General features: G+C 38.5%; 1 protein-coding gene across 7 annotated transcripts in view; it reads left to right on the top strand.

The window, feature by feature from the left end:
• CTNND2 (catenin delta 2) overlaps positions 1 to 14,199 on the top strand; it is a 694,166-nt gene that overhangs the window by 70,337 nt on the left and 609,630 nt on the right. The gene's annotated exons all lie outside the window — the stretch shown is intronic.

The following is a 14,199-nucleotide window of genomic DNA, read 5'->3' as shown; positions in this document are numbered from 1 at the left end:
AACGACTTGTACTTTAGAGAATTCCTTGGCATGTTGCCTGGCACCTCACAGATGTTTTTACTTAGAATTTATTGTTAAAAGAAACAAAAATGCTACAAGGTACCCATTTTTTCTGAGAAGAAAAAAAAAAGAAAAACAAAACAAAAAAACCCCCAAATTTTTTCCCCGATCTTTGAGACAGACATTTCTTTTGTTGCACTTGGTGAACTTCAATCCAGTTAAACAGAGTAGATCACTGTAATTTCTCAGAAGAAATAAAAGGTGAATTGCATTATTATTCAAAGAGTGCGTTCTAAATCAGGAAATACCTGAAACACCTGCACTGAATCAGGGATCCCTGCTTAAAAAAGACCCAATACTGGTTGCACATATTTCCTTCTGTTTGATGATAGAATATAATGCTTTTCCATAATCTGCTTTCTCTGGTGTAGAAATTATTTTAATGTATGTTTGCGTGGGTAAATAATCCCAAAATACTTGTTCTCGGGGTAATGGATTGTTCTGCTCATTGAAGTGACGGGTAAGGATGAAACCAGAATATGTTTATTTACTAAATATTATTTATTTACTATAAATACTATTATTTACTATTGCCTAAGTGCAGATTTAGATATATGATGTGTGTTTGCTTTAAAAAACAAACAAACAAGCTCAAAAGCAACAACAAGAAAATCAAAAACCTCCCAAATGCCTACATTTTAGCCTCGCATTTATCCTTAATCTCATCTAATCAGCAGTTCAGCTCTCCTCCAAGACTGTGCCTTCATGGGATTGCACAGCATACTGCGCATGTAGAGACAGAATAAAATAGACTTAAGTCTTTATTTTCTTAACTTATTTTAACTTACTTAACTTATTTTCTCATGGTGATTTTTTTAAGGCTATGTGAAATGATATTTTCAGTTTTATTTCTAAGCCATAACCAAAATAGTCTGAAATATTGTAACTCTGATATTAATGCTCACTATGTAAGAGGGACCTTTTGTTTACTGTTTTTTTAATTAAAACAAAAAATATTTGATGTATCTTGGAGGAAGAATAACTTGAGCTTGAGTAATAGTGTCATCCTTTACTAAGATGCTTTTATTTTTGCCCAAAAATTGAGAGTCTGGCTTAAGAAGAGTTCGATACTTATCTGTTCCTCCAAGGGGCCTGTGGACACCCAAATTCTTGTACATTTGGGCATAGCCTCACTTGATGCTTATTTTGGTTGTTTTCCCAGAATGTAAATTATTCTGAAAATCTGTAAATGAAGGAGAAAGTCTGGAACATTCTGTAGCCTAGATTTTTTTTTTCTCTTCTCTTTTTTTTTAACTCCCCTCCTTTCCTGAAGTGCAGCAATAGAGTAAGAAAACTGGAAAAATCTTTTGCAGAAGAGAGTTCCAGAAAACAAGAAATTCAACTGAGTTTGCATAGTTGTCTTTCCCTGAAATGTTCAGAAAAAAATCTGATTTAGACATTACTATATCTTTAAAGCAAGACGTTCTCTGGTGAATAAACATCCTTCTTAAACTGCTGCTGTGGATGATTAGCCTCTTCGTTGAAAGCTTGAAATAGATTCAGAATATCAATCTAGCTATTTTGGGGGTCCAGCTCTTAATCTAGCAGATGAAGACAGTATTTCTAACTTGTTTATCTGTTCCCGTATAGTTATGGAGATCAAGATTTTCTGTAACCTACTGGATTGTTGATAATTGATTTAAAAAGTAAGACTCTTTTTCAGTCTAAAAGTGTTCCTGTGGCTCTCTTTCAGTGCACCTTCTGTGTACTGTGGGCATCAGACCTTAACACATTCGCCATGTGTTTGGCACTGGGTTTATTAACTGTCTTTTCACTGTCATTTCAGTTCATAGGAGTTATCTGTGTTCTTTCCCGTTAAACAGAAAATTTCACATCTGTATATACCTGGTAGTTTTACATCCATTTAGTGTGTACCATGATGACTTTCTGATCCATTTTTGTAACTTTTCAATGGACAGGAAGACATGTGCCCTTAGAGAAGAACACCGGCTTTCAGCCAAGAAAAATTGTCCTGCTGTGTTCTGTTCCTTATTTAATATAAAATGTTATCTTGGTAGGCACATAATTACTCTTAATTGTTTTATCAATAGAGCATTTACAGGGAGTATTCTTTTTATTCAGCCTACTTAGTATCTTAAGAACAGTTCTCAGTAAATTTACTTGCACAGTAAAATTAAATCTGCTATTCAGGGAAAAAGTCTAAGTGGCATTTTAACTTATGCATATCAATTTATACAGCTATTTTTGGTTTTTATTGATTGATGTATTATATAGAACAGGTATGCTGCACTGAGATTGCTTTGCATTACAATTGCAGGTAGGGATTTAGATCTACATTCAGGATTACCTCAGGGTGTGAAGGCAGGCAGCCTTTACTATGAGAATATGTGAGACTATCTGTTCTGTCTTTGGGGGGGGTTGAAGTTACACATCATTCTTCCCGTGCTAGTAATTGTAGGTATGTAAGTCCTTCTGGAAATCTGGCACACCTTACCTCCCCAATGTAGCTTAATCCTGCACGTATTTGACTGCTGACACCTGTAATGTTTACATCAATACAATTTTTAGTAAAAGTAATAACATCTGAATTTTGTATCGTGTTTCATCTGTAAGCTGGGATTGCCACACAAATAGAAGTTACCACTATTCACATTTTATAAGCTTGCAAAGTAATCCCCTCGTTATAGGGGGTTTAGGTCTAAGTATAATAAAATTGTTTTTAAAACTCCATGTACTAGTACTCTGCAGAATATTCAAATACTAGACGACACTGAAATTGCTGAAATAAAATTGTAGGTGTAAACCTTAATCCAGTAATGTAAATTGACAGAGTTCCAAACCTGAGTTCCAATCTGTATCCTGAGTTGCAGGATAAAAAGAAAACAAACCAGAAAAACCAACCAACCAATCAATGAAAAATCACCTTTAAGGTTGTATTTCCTGTTTTATGTAGTTATAAATGAGGCAGGTAACATAGTCGTCATATAATTCTGAAGGACAATCTACTTCCACAGATCAGGGCGTATACCTATTCATAACTGGATGCATAATGTAATTTCAGATAATGAAATTTCAATTTTTTTTTCTGAGCATTTTTAGACTGTCACATACATATGTTGTCACTCCATGTCATCAGTTTTGAATCATATTTCTCGATGTATCTTAGGTTTCCTGAATAACCTTTTTGAATCAAAAGAACCCTCATTTTGACAAATGTTCACAGCAGAAAATGGTGGTATTTTACTGCATGTTCCTTTTTAATGGCTAGCCGAAAATATGGCTGAGGAATGTATTTTTGAGCATGTATTTTCCTGTACACTTCATGGAGCAAATGGTGACGGTATGTATTCCCCCAACCTTAGTCCCTTAAATTTGGTGTTTGAAACCAGAGATGACTTCAATCATATTGTTGCTAATTTGTAGTCTACACTGAAATCTCTGCATCTGCCAAACAACCCGGGAGTGCCCTTTTTCCTTCACTTTTTTTCCCTAATGAATGTGTAAGTTTTTTCAGGTGTTGATCATTCACTGACATTTTTTTCTTACGGCAGTAGAAACATTCTCAGCAATTAGTTAATGCGAGGGGATCACTAACACAGCCTGATAGCGATATCTGACCTTGCTGGAAAGAAAAGAGGAGAGACAGTAATAAATTCAGTAACAAATGTTTTCATACTAATGGGATTTTTTTAATGTTTGTTCTAGTCTTTTTGTAGATGAGTGTTGTGTTTGTCCTTGTGAGTATGTTGCTCAGAGTAAATGATGTAATACCTTCAGATTTTTATTTTTCACTAGTTGCAGTAGATAACCTAATGAAAACTTCTTTTTTTTTTAAGAAGTGGGGGATTTAGCTCGCTGGGTGTGTTCTTAATTTTTTTGTTCGCTTCATTTTTCATTTAGGTGCACAATTTAGTAGATAGTTCCTGGTGTAATGTATTTTTAGCAAAGCAGATGAGCCAGTATTTTGGATTATTTAGATGCTGTTTTAGGCACATGATTTTGTTCTCATATATGACTGGCACCAATGAAGCATTCGGATAACTCACGGAGTAACAGGCCTGTGTTGGTCAAAGGGGTGCCCTCAAACTGCATGCACAGTTATGCAGCGTTTCCTTGCTCACTGATGTCAGTTCAGACGGTTCCAAGCCTGAGGCACAACTCTTTAAGCTGGTGTTTTCCAAGTATTTCCCCGTCTCCTCAGTTGTAGCAATTTCACCTTTGGCTGGTAACTTTCCAGCCTTTGGTCTGTTTAAGCTGCTGTTGGAGGTTCTTGGTGAGCTGGATATTGAACAGTGTTTTTCAAGCTTGTTCGTATGGTGGTAGCTGGCACAGTGGAATCCATGTGGTAAAGCATTATTAAAACATATCTCTATCTTCCAAATTCCCTTACATTTTGCAATTTCAGAACTTCCCATAAGATCATCCTGCGATAGGGACAGATTAATTTTTCCAACAAGAGCTTCTAAACATGGTATTATTTTTGGTCCCTGGAAGATGAGTAGCTTAAATACCAAAAGTTAAAACAAATACTGTTTGGAACCAACTAAAATAAATAGTTCAAAGAACTTTTATATAGAAAAGTTACAGATTAATTTTCTTGTCTGAGAAAAATAAACTATCATCACACAACTGTCACCACAAACAATGAATCCAGCATCATTTACAGTTTAGGAAAAGTTTGTTTCTGGTGAAAAAGAAATTTACCATGAGAACAGCTGGGTGGTGCATCAGGTTCCCAGAGAAGTTGGGCAGCCTCTGTCCCTGGGGGTTTTCAAGACTCAGATGGATAAAACTCTGAGCAACCTGGTCTGATCTCATAGCTGACCCTGCTTTGAGCAGAAGGTTGGCTTAGATGACTTTCTGAGGCCCCTTCCAACCTTGTGTAGCCTTAGATTCTGTGAAATTCAGATGAGGTCACCTGCTGCTACTGAAAATTAAGTACTTGTCTCGCAGCACATACAGCTCTCTTTTAATCAGTTGTACTTTCTACAGAGCTGAAGCAGGAGTAGGACACAAGAAAGAGGAATGTGGAAACACGAAAGAAATGAGGCGCATTGCGTAGTGCAGGAAACCTTTCATCCTTGAATGCTCAGATTTTGTCCAGTTGTCTTTTGATGTCAAGAAAGTTTGGTGGCCCCAAAATGTTGCAGTTCATCAGGCAATTATGGGGAGTTTATGGATTCACAGTTTGTGGAAGGATGGGTTAGCTCATCCAGAGGTCAAGGTCTGTCTTTGCAGGCCTCTGCTGAAAAAGTGTGTGCTGTACTTGAAACAAATAACAATTGAGGTATATCCGGAGGAAGGTGATAGGTTTCTAGATATTGAGAAGAGATGTACTGAGCTCAGAGAGCTTGCTGCAGAATGCTGTATGGAAAACCAAGAGAGGAGGAAAAGCCTGGAAAAATCAATAAACTCACTCTTTACTTGATATGCATAGAGTTACTTTCTGAGATCTTTAAATACCATTTTTAGCAATTCTTGTTTAGTTTTGCTCTTCTGCAGCGTTCATGGTTTACTGTTATTAGCTACCCAGTCTAACACTAAGCATTTCTCCTGTAAACAGGAAAGCAGTTGGAGGCCGGGCTGTAGAATATTTAGAAGAGTATAAAACTCTACTTAATTTCCCATGGCAAGAATAGCAAGATGCTCGTGTTCTTTAAAACAAATGGTTTTCACATCCCTTTGCTTAAATGTCTAAGGCGATCTGCGTATGAAATGAAGAGTTCCCAGGGGTTTGATTGTGGGTTTTTGCTTTTTGTTCTTGTTGACCACTGTTGCCTTATTTTTAGTGCAATTGTTACTACTCTTAGTATAATGTCTGTGGTAGCCCTGGTCTGGTAGGATATAAAGAGTGACAGGAGGGAAGATGGCTACGTTGATTCCCCCCGCCCCCAACAATGTTGGGGGTACTGGCAGAGTTCTGTGAGTAGGACTTTTGGGACAACAGGAGGGGTGGCTTTGGAAGGGATTCCCATAACCGGAAAGAGCTGTCCCATTTTCTTGGCTCCTGACGGTATGGGAGATGCCAGCTGCTACTGTGCACGGGGTGGTACGTAGCCCCTTGGCTTGCGCCATCCTGTAACTCTGGTGCTTGGATGCTTTGTGAGCGTAAAGGTATTTCTGTGTTTGCCAACAGACTATTTGGAATTCCTGAATGGATGCAACTACCATAGAAGTTTTTTGTTATTAGAGGATAAATAAAATGTGCTATAGATGTCTTGACATCTAGTCTGAGTCTTCGCTCAGGCTTCACTTTTGCCACTCAAGTATTAGTGTGTATCTGTACTTCTTAAGGACCTTCATATTTTTAGCAGAATATATACCTGCCAGAGGCTTTTGAGAATATTTTCCTGCCTGCAACAGTGAGATCAATCAAATAGGCTAAGATACTTTTGCAATTGTGTGTTACACTTAGCTTCTCAAGGTAGTAAGCTGTCTGGTCTGTTTGTTAGAAATGTCTGGTATGATTTCTAACATGCTGTCCTTTACAAGAGAAGAGAAAATAACATCTTAAAATTTGCAATTTGAATAAAGGCTTTGATTTGATGGGAAAATATTTGATGTTTGAGAGTTTTCTATTGCATATTAAAAGAAGTTGAAATGCCACTGGTTTGGAAAAAAAATAAATGGTGCTTACATTTGTTCCACCTAGTGCTGTGCTTCTCAGAAGCCTTGGCTGGACTTCTCTAGCAGTAGTGGGAAAAGGCGTTCAAGTTTCTTGTAAAACAAGAGAATGATTTTTAAATTTTTTTTTTACAGCACATTAATGAGAGAGATTGACATTCAGTTGGTGTAATTCCAGGTTATATAATAAGCATTATCTTTGGTGGGTTGAGAAGTATTTTAAGTTTTTAAACACTTCAGGTGAATGAGGAAATTAATTGGCTGCTTCTGTGGGTAAGCACTGGATAATGTCATAAACATACCTGCACTGTTCTTCATTCCGTAACAGCAATTCCTTGTGGGTAGTGAACGCGGCCCTGACATGCAAAGGTGGGAAGCTACAGCTTAGCAGCCATCTCGTCCTTCTTTTCTCCCTTCTCATTTGTTTCTGAAAACATCATGCTTTACAGCCCCAGAAGAAGTGAGCAAGTGAAGATGCTGTGGGAGTAGCACACATGCCTCTAGGCAATGCACTCTCTTTCTCTTCTATTTTCTTTTTTTTTTACATTAAAAAAACAAAAAAAACACCCAAACAAAAAGCCTAAACAGAAACCAAGTATATGGGAGCAAGTGGTACCTTGGTATGGAATAGGGTCGGCTGGGAGCTGAGTGGAGGGTGAAGTACCTTTGATATGTGGCAAATCTGAACTTGGACTCCTTGAAAACAACATTTTGATCCTAAATCAGTAGACTGAATCACTGGAAGAAACAATAGATTAGTTATTTATAAACTGTTAAATACAGAATAAAGTGCAAGTGCTTTTTTTTACCACCTACTCAATTCTAAATGTTGAATACTTCATACTAGTGAGTTACAAGACTTTAAGATATCTTTCAAATTATGAGTTGGTCAGTTTTGTCACCAAATTCTCTGCTCTCTGTACTCTTGTGTTTCTAATGGAATTATTTACGTGTTACTTATTTCAGTGTTTTTGGCTTATTTCCTTGTTATTTTATGTTTCACTTTTTCATATGCATTGCTTACACTCTTCTATCTTATGACTCTGCGTTTCAAAACAGAATTGCATGATAAGACACATCACCACATCCATGAAGGAACAGAGAGGCATGATGGCAGACAGGGGAACTCCAATATCTCTTCCAGAGGAAGGACCCCCTTCCCTAGCCTGTCGCAGGGCTGTCCCAGGGCGAACATCAGCCCCATGGCCTTGGGTTGACTCCCACTGCCATGAGTCAATGGGAGCAGCTCTCTGGAGCACCCCTCGGGTCATTGCCCAGGGCTGTGGGGCACGTCGTGGGTTGCAAGGGAAGGGCATTTCAGGCTTGCTGTAGCCAGTGAGTAGGTGAAGTGCCTTGGGAGCCAGGTATGTGTGTGCTGAGCACTGGAGGAGTTGGCGGCTGGAGTGACCAGGTCCAAGACAACTGCCAGAGAGACAGTAGGGGTGTGGAGGGGGGAAAGGTTGGGGGTGTCTGTGCGTGAGGCCACTGGAGAGAAGAGGATTCAGAGACGAGTTACTGGGGAGACGAAGTACTGCAGGCCAGTTACTGGAGGGGACGCACAGTGTGCGATTCCTACTAGTGTGCCTTCATCCTGATCTGCTAGAGAGGGGAGTTGGGTGAAGCTCTTGGTAATGTTGGTGTTTCCAACGGGCAGTTTACAAGGCTGAGCAACAGGTGAGGTAGCCATGCTGCTGTCTGTACACGTCTGTGTGGCTTTTTCATGACCATATTAATTTGATGCAGGCTGACCTGGTAGCTACTTGGCCTTTCTCTACAAGGCTCCTTTCTCTCCTGTTGATTGATTGTTCATTACTGTGTGATTAGTTCTGACTCAATCTGGAATCTGACAGGCGTCTCTATGGGGTCTGGTCCTGTCCCTTTTTTTTCTCCCCACACCATGTTGGATTCTAACTCCATTTTCCATTTGCACTCCATCACACAAGCTGGAGGTTTAATAACCACAGTCAGTCACCTAGGTATTGGGAATAAGAGCAGATCAGATCAATGGGAATTGCACTCAAAATATCCTTCTCTTGTGATAGTTACCATAGACAACAACTCTTCTGGCTATTGTTTTGTGAATGATTCTATATTTGCTTTGGAAAATTTATTTAGACCATGTTTCTGTAGCTTATTTTACGGTGATGCGAGATGGAATGTGGAGGAATCATTTTGATTCTGTCCTGATAACAGAGGAGCCTCTTTCACTGCAGTTTTAACCATGTTGATGGTGGAAAGTCAAAAATATTTTTGGGTTGCCGTACTCTACTCCAAAATATTGCAGCTTGAGCTTGAGATCTTTAGCTCATCTAGTGAGCTTGAAATACATGGTTTTGTCCCTAGTCTGTCCTTCAGAAGCACAGTGCAGAATTTGCAGAAAAAACACACATTCATATGAAAATTAGTTCAGGCAAACTGTCTATCATGCAAAAGACCAGTTTCTTAAAATGCAACAATATCAGAAATACATTTGTGGCTCGCCTGTTATGTGGAACGAACATTAGAATCGAAGTTACTGGTAAACACATTGGAGATATTCAGGACAGTAAAGCTGATTGTAATTGAAAGCATATTTAATATAACTGGCAAATATGCTCATTTTTAATATACAAAAAAGCATTCATTAGAAAAAGTAATTCATTTCTTTTGAATTGAATGCAGTGTTAGTTTAATTTTCAGAACATTGCCTGGGGCAATAGTTTGACATTTTCTTGAAACCGATCTGATTAGTTCTCAGAATTATGCAGAGAAATGTCACTTACTATGGAAAATACCTTTTTAAGCAGTGAACCTCAGAAAAGAAAAATTATTTTTTCTTTTTCTTCACAAATTGCTTTGTGCATTTCAGTGGCAAGGGCAACAGTTGGCTCTAATTGTGTATTGAGCTTGTTTTTATATGATTATGGAATCAATTCAGAATCTTAACAGAAAAATGATATGGATTGAACCAAGTCCATTGTGCTCTTTTTGTGAAGATGACCTTAAAGAGTAAGTGTAAGGGCTTTTAAGTTTAAAATTTGAATACTTTTCTGCTGTAATTCTTAGGACATACAGCTCAGAGTTTCCTGTGTAATGTCTCCCTTAAATGAAACAGGCTTTTTTATCTAAATTAGTGGCGAAGATGAATTATGTACACTTAGATATGGGTTTTGAATGAGTGAAGAAATTTAATAAAGTTGCATAATATCATTTACAGGACTTGCTAATATAAGTATTTTGCATATACCTTCAGTACTGTGAAGGTTTCAGTGGTCTTATGAGATCTTACTGGACAATGAAATGCTATTTTAAAGTATGATATTCAAATTGGTATGGTTAAACAGCTGGTAAGATTCCCAGAGCTTAAAAACAAACTTTGATTGTCAGATGTCGTATGGTGCAAAACATAAGTTTCTGCCAAAAGCACCGTTTTCACATCTGAATCAAGATTCGTCACTGTTGTAAATACAGCAAGGACAGCAGACTGGATTGTCTGGAGAATGACTGTTTTCAGCACTGTAGTGGTCATAATGGTTAGGTTTAACACTCCAGACTATTTTGCCTTCTTCATTAAGATTATATATAAAAAATAAAGAATACATACTTTAAAAATGTAAGATTGTTTATGATATTTCGTACTTTAATTCTCCCCTATATCTTTATTTTTTAATTTAAAAAAAGCAGAGGGATTTGGACTTCCTCGTTAGATGACTTCAGTAGAAGAGTTTACTGTCTATTTTAATGCAGCTTGCTTTCATAATGAGAGATTTTTTTTCCACGGCAATAAATTTGATCTATTTTGTTGCATTCGTCTATCTGTATTTGCTTGCGATGTTTAATATTGTCATTGTAAACAAAGTCTTATTTTCAGGGGACTTTAGTATGTCCATTAAAAAGAGAACAGAAAGGCAGTTGCTTTATTCACCCAGGTTCCGGAAAATGTCATGTGCACTTCCAAGTTAAAAAAAAAAAAAAAAAGTATTCATACTAAAGAAAAATTCTTTGCATAGGAAAGAAGTTGCATTTGACTGCTATACATAGTGCAGGTTGCGGCACAGAACATGGTCTCTGCTATAAATGAGGGGAGTTCCTTTAAAATTGTTAGACTGGCTTTGGACTTCATCTGAAGCGAGCTCAACCTCGCCCTATGCTTGTTGTTAACATTGATTTAAATATTCATATGTTAATGCATATGTAAGTAGTTGGATGTGCAAACTGATGTGTCTAAAATCCATTCTGACTCCTGTTACCTGAAATGTCTGTGGCTTTATTTAAAAAAGAAAAAGTATTTTTAGCATTTGGACACTTTGTGACAGAGGTCAGTATCTTTTTTTCTTCCTTATATTTAATTCCTAGATTTACATATAGGGAAATGGAGAGGACAAGAGAAGAGAAAAAAAATTCTTCACCGAAGGTGAATTAAGAGGAGCAGTGACAGGACCCAGGTCTCAGTAGTCCCAGTCATACGACTTTGCTTATTCTTAATCAAAGTCTCTTTGAAGCAATGTTAGTTTTAATTAAATAGAACTAGTCCTATCTCCAAGCTTCATTAAGGTGCCATTAAGAAACTAGAAAGATGAGAAAAGGATGTCAGAGTTCCTTTAGCAGGACCTTAAATTCTGTTTATAAACTATAATGTAATTTTGTATTCCAGTTTATGTAATTGTTAAGGACACTGGTTTCTACTCAACCCTTCTGAAATGTAAAGATGCTGCTGTCTTCTAAGGAGCTTTCCAAATGTAAAGAAAAAATCAAGATGAAGGAGTCATCTCCCCTTAAATACTTTTGGGGTCTGAAAACAACAAAACAGTTTTAATTGTGGGAAAAAATTGCTTAAATACAGTACTTGATAGCTTGGAAAAATCATACATGTTGTGAAAGTGTAGCTAGATGGAAGCTAGCATTTGGGACGGCTAGAAAATAATGAGTTTTCAGATGCTTTTTTTTGTTACTAAAATATTGTTATTATCATCCTGAAATACTCAAGTAACAGATTTGGCTTTATGTGATATTGTGCTTTTGTTTGGGTTTGTTCTTAATTTTTTGTTTTGTTTAAACATAATAAAGTTTACAGTTTCATGCTTTCATCCTCAAGCAGAGGTCTAAAGACAATTCAGAGAATTGTATGACTCTGTGGGGCTGCATCTTTTAAAGGAAGAAGAAGAGAAAGTGTAATGCTGGGAGGCTGTTTAAACCAAACGGCTGAAAACTGTTGATTTTTTCTTAGAAGTGAATCTGCAGCACAATATGTGAGCATTTTAAAGTAGTTTTTTTAATTACACAGTGTTTTAAAATTGGCAGCATATGCTTGTGTGTGGAGATGACTAATTGATGTCCACTAGGTTTTCACAACACTCACGGGAGTAGGAGCTTCGCTCCAACATTGTGACTTTTTTTTTTTTTTAAAGTAACGGTAATGGAAAACTGCAAGCACCAGGAGGTGATGCAGTGGGCACTAAGCAGGCATTTTGCCCTGAAGTTCATGTATTTCAAATTGCCTGCGGTCCCTGGGAAATTTATGAAGGGACTAAAGTAAAAGCTGTCTCCTGAATTTCTTTTGAAATTACTTTTCCAGCTGACTTTAATCGTCTGAGAGGCAGAGGACAGAGGATGTGTCCTGGAAGTACTCTGGTTTGTTTCTTGGGTTTGGTTTGTTTTTCTCCAGAGAGGGAGCGCAGCCAGCGTTATCTTTGTTAGGCAGTCCCAGCGATACGCCTTGTCCCTGGCCAGTGCCTTCCCTGTTCCTAGAGGGGATAAACCAGCTTTCATCCGCTTCTGCTCACCGCTTGCGCTGTCTGCAGAGCTCTTGACGTGGAGCATTTCTATTATGTCTTTGGTAATCTGGGGTCTAAGCAATTGGCCTTGTTAGTTTCCAGCGCCACTAAACTGAGCCAGGGACTAAGGAAGGGCTAGCAGTTCAAATCCAAGCATGGCTGTACTAAACTGTACATTGATTAAAAAAAACAACAACAAAAACACCACCTTCCCCCCCCCCCCAACTCTTTTCAGCACTGTGCTTTAGGAAGAGATGGCTCCAGGAACTGCATCTTTTCTTCCTCTTCACTTTTCTTTGTCTTGCCATTTTCCCTCTCTGCGTGCTGAGTTTGCATGTTGGCTGTATTTAAGCAGCATCTTACCCCTTTTTATTGTATTATTCACCCTGAAGACAGTATATGCATTTGTTACACACCCAGTGAAGTGATACGAAACGTTGGATGGGGCGATTGAAGCCTCCCCAGCAATGAAGCTCGCACACAGCTGTGCTCAGTTTGCGTTGCAAGCATCAGCCATGTTTTGAGCAGACTTCAGCAGTGTTGAAAATCCCAGCTGCACGGTGGTTCCTGGGTGGAGCCACAGGGCGCTCTTGTTCCGGTCTGAAAATGTGCAAAAATTAGAGATCTGTGTAGTTTAAAAAGCGCAAAAATTCTTTTGGACTCTCTCCATGTTTTTCAGAATTTGGGCTTATTTGGATTCAGTGTTTTGCGTGAAGCAGAGTCACATGAACAGATTCACACAGGCTGATTATAGGGAGTTATTAATGCAGGTGAAGGGTGAGCTCTTATTTTGGCTTCCATTTAGCTTCACTTGAGCTGATCCCTTTAGGAAGAGATTTCATCAGCTTCACTGCTCTCGAGGAAGAAACATGAAGTCCTAGTCATAGGCTGAAAACAGGGCTATGGTATGATTAGAGAATGAAGTGGAAACTTAGTGACCCAGTCTACCATGGAATATTCATAATATGAAAGCCTGGGATGCCAGCTCTCGTGTCTAAAATCAGTTTCTTCTTAAATCTGCAATTTATTCATCCAGATGGGTGTAGCATTCAGAGAAAAGGCATGCCACAGGAGAAAGACTTCATAGACATGGGTCTGAACTCTGTAATTCACTGATATTTTGCTACTGAAAGCCATTTATTTTCCATTGTTGTGCCGAGCAAAGCACACTTGCAGTGTTCTCACCATCATTGTGGTTCTAGCGGAGAACCTGTGCCCTGATGCCGTTTGAAAACTTGCACAGCTCTTATTTTTGAGACCATTAACTCTAAGGTTTTCATAGTGTTTTGATCCTGAAAGCAGATGCAAGAGGAAAGTAAACCTGCTAGTGTGTTGACTGAGGGAGAGATTTAGCCTCCAGTAACGATTACCTCCCAGCTGTTTGCCTGGAGACCTGCTTTTCTTACCGAGGCATTCACATGTGGTCCTGCAGCCTCTCAAGAGCAAACTGCCGCCTGTCAAGGTGCCTGCAAGATCTGGGATACCAAAACTGCGTTTTCCCAGACCACTACCTTCTTAACCCGTAGTTGCTCTGGTGAGGTGGCTCACTGATCCCTAAGGGAGGGCGGGAGGCTTCTAGGAGTGCTTTAGAATCACAGAATCAGTAAGGTTGGACAAGACCTGCAAGATCATCAAGTCCAACTGCACTTATCGATATATACCTATTTGACTTTGTCTACTCCACAGAAAGAAGCAGCCTGCAATGAAGGGACTCCCGTGAGTCTATGTCATATAAGGGTCACAGGACATAGCTTACTGTGTAATGAGGGTTTTTAAGTAAATAAGCACGCACACATATGTG

Source organism: Opisthocomus hoazin, chromosome 3 (genome assembly GCF_030867145.1).
Source record: "Opisthocomus hoazin isolate bOpiHoa1 chromosome 3, bOpiHoa1.hap1, whole genome shotgun sequence".
NCBI lineage: Eukaryota > Metazoa > Chordata > Aves > Opisthocomiformes > Opisthocomidae > Opisthocomus > Opisthocomus hoazin.
Note: the sequence above shows the minus strand (reverse complement) of the source record. Positions and strands in the feature narration are given on the sequence as shown.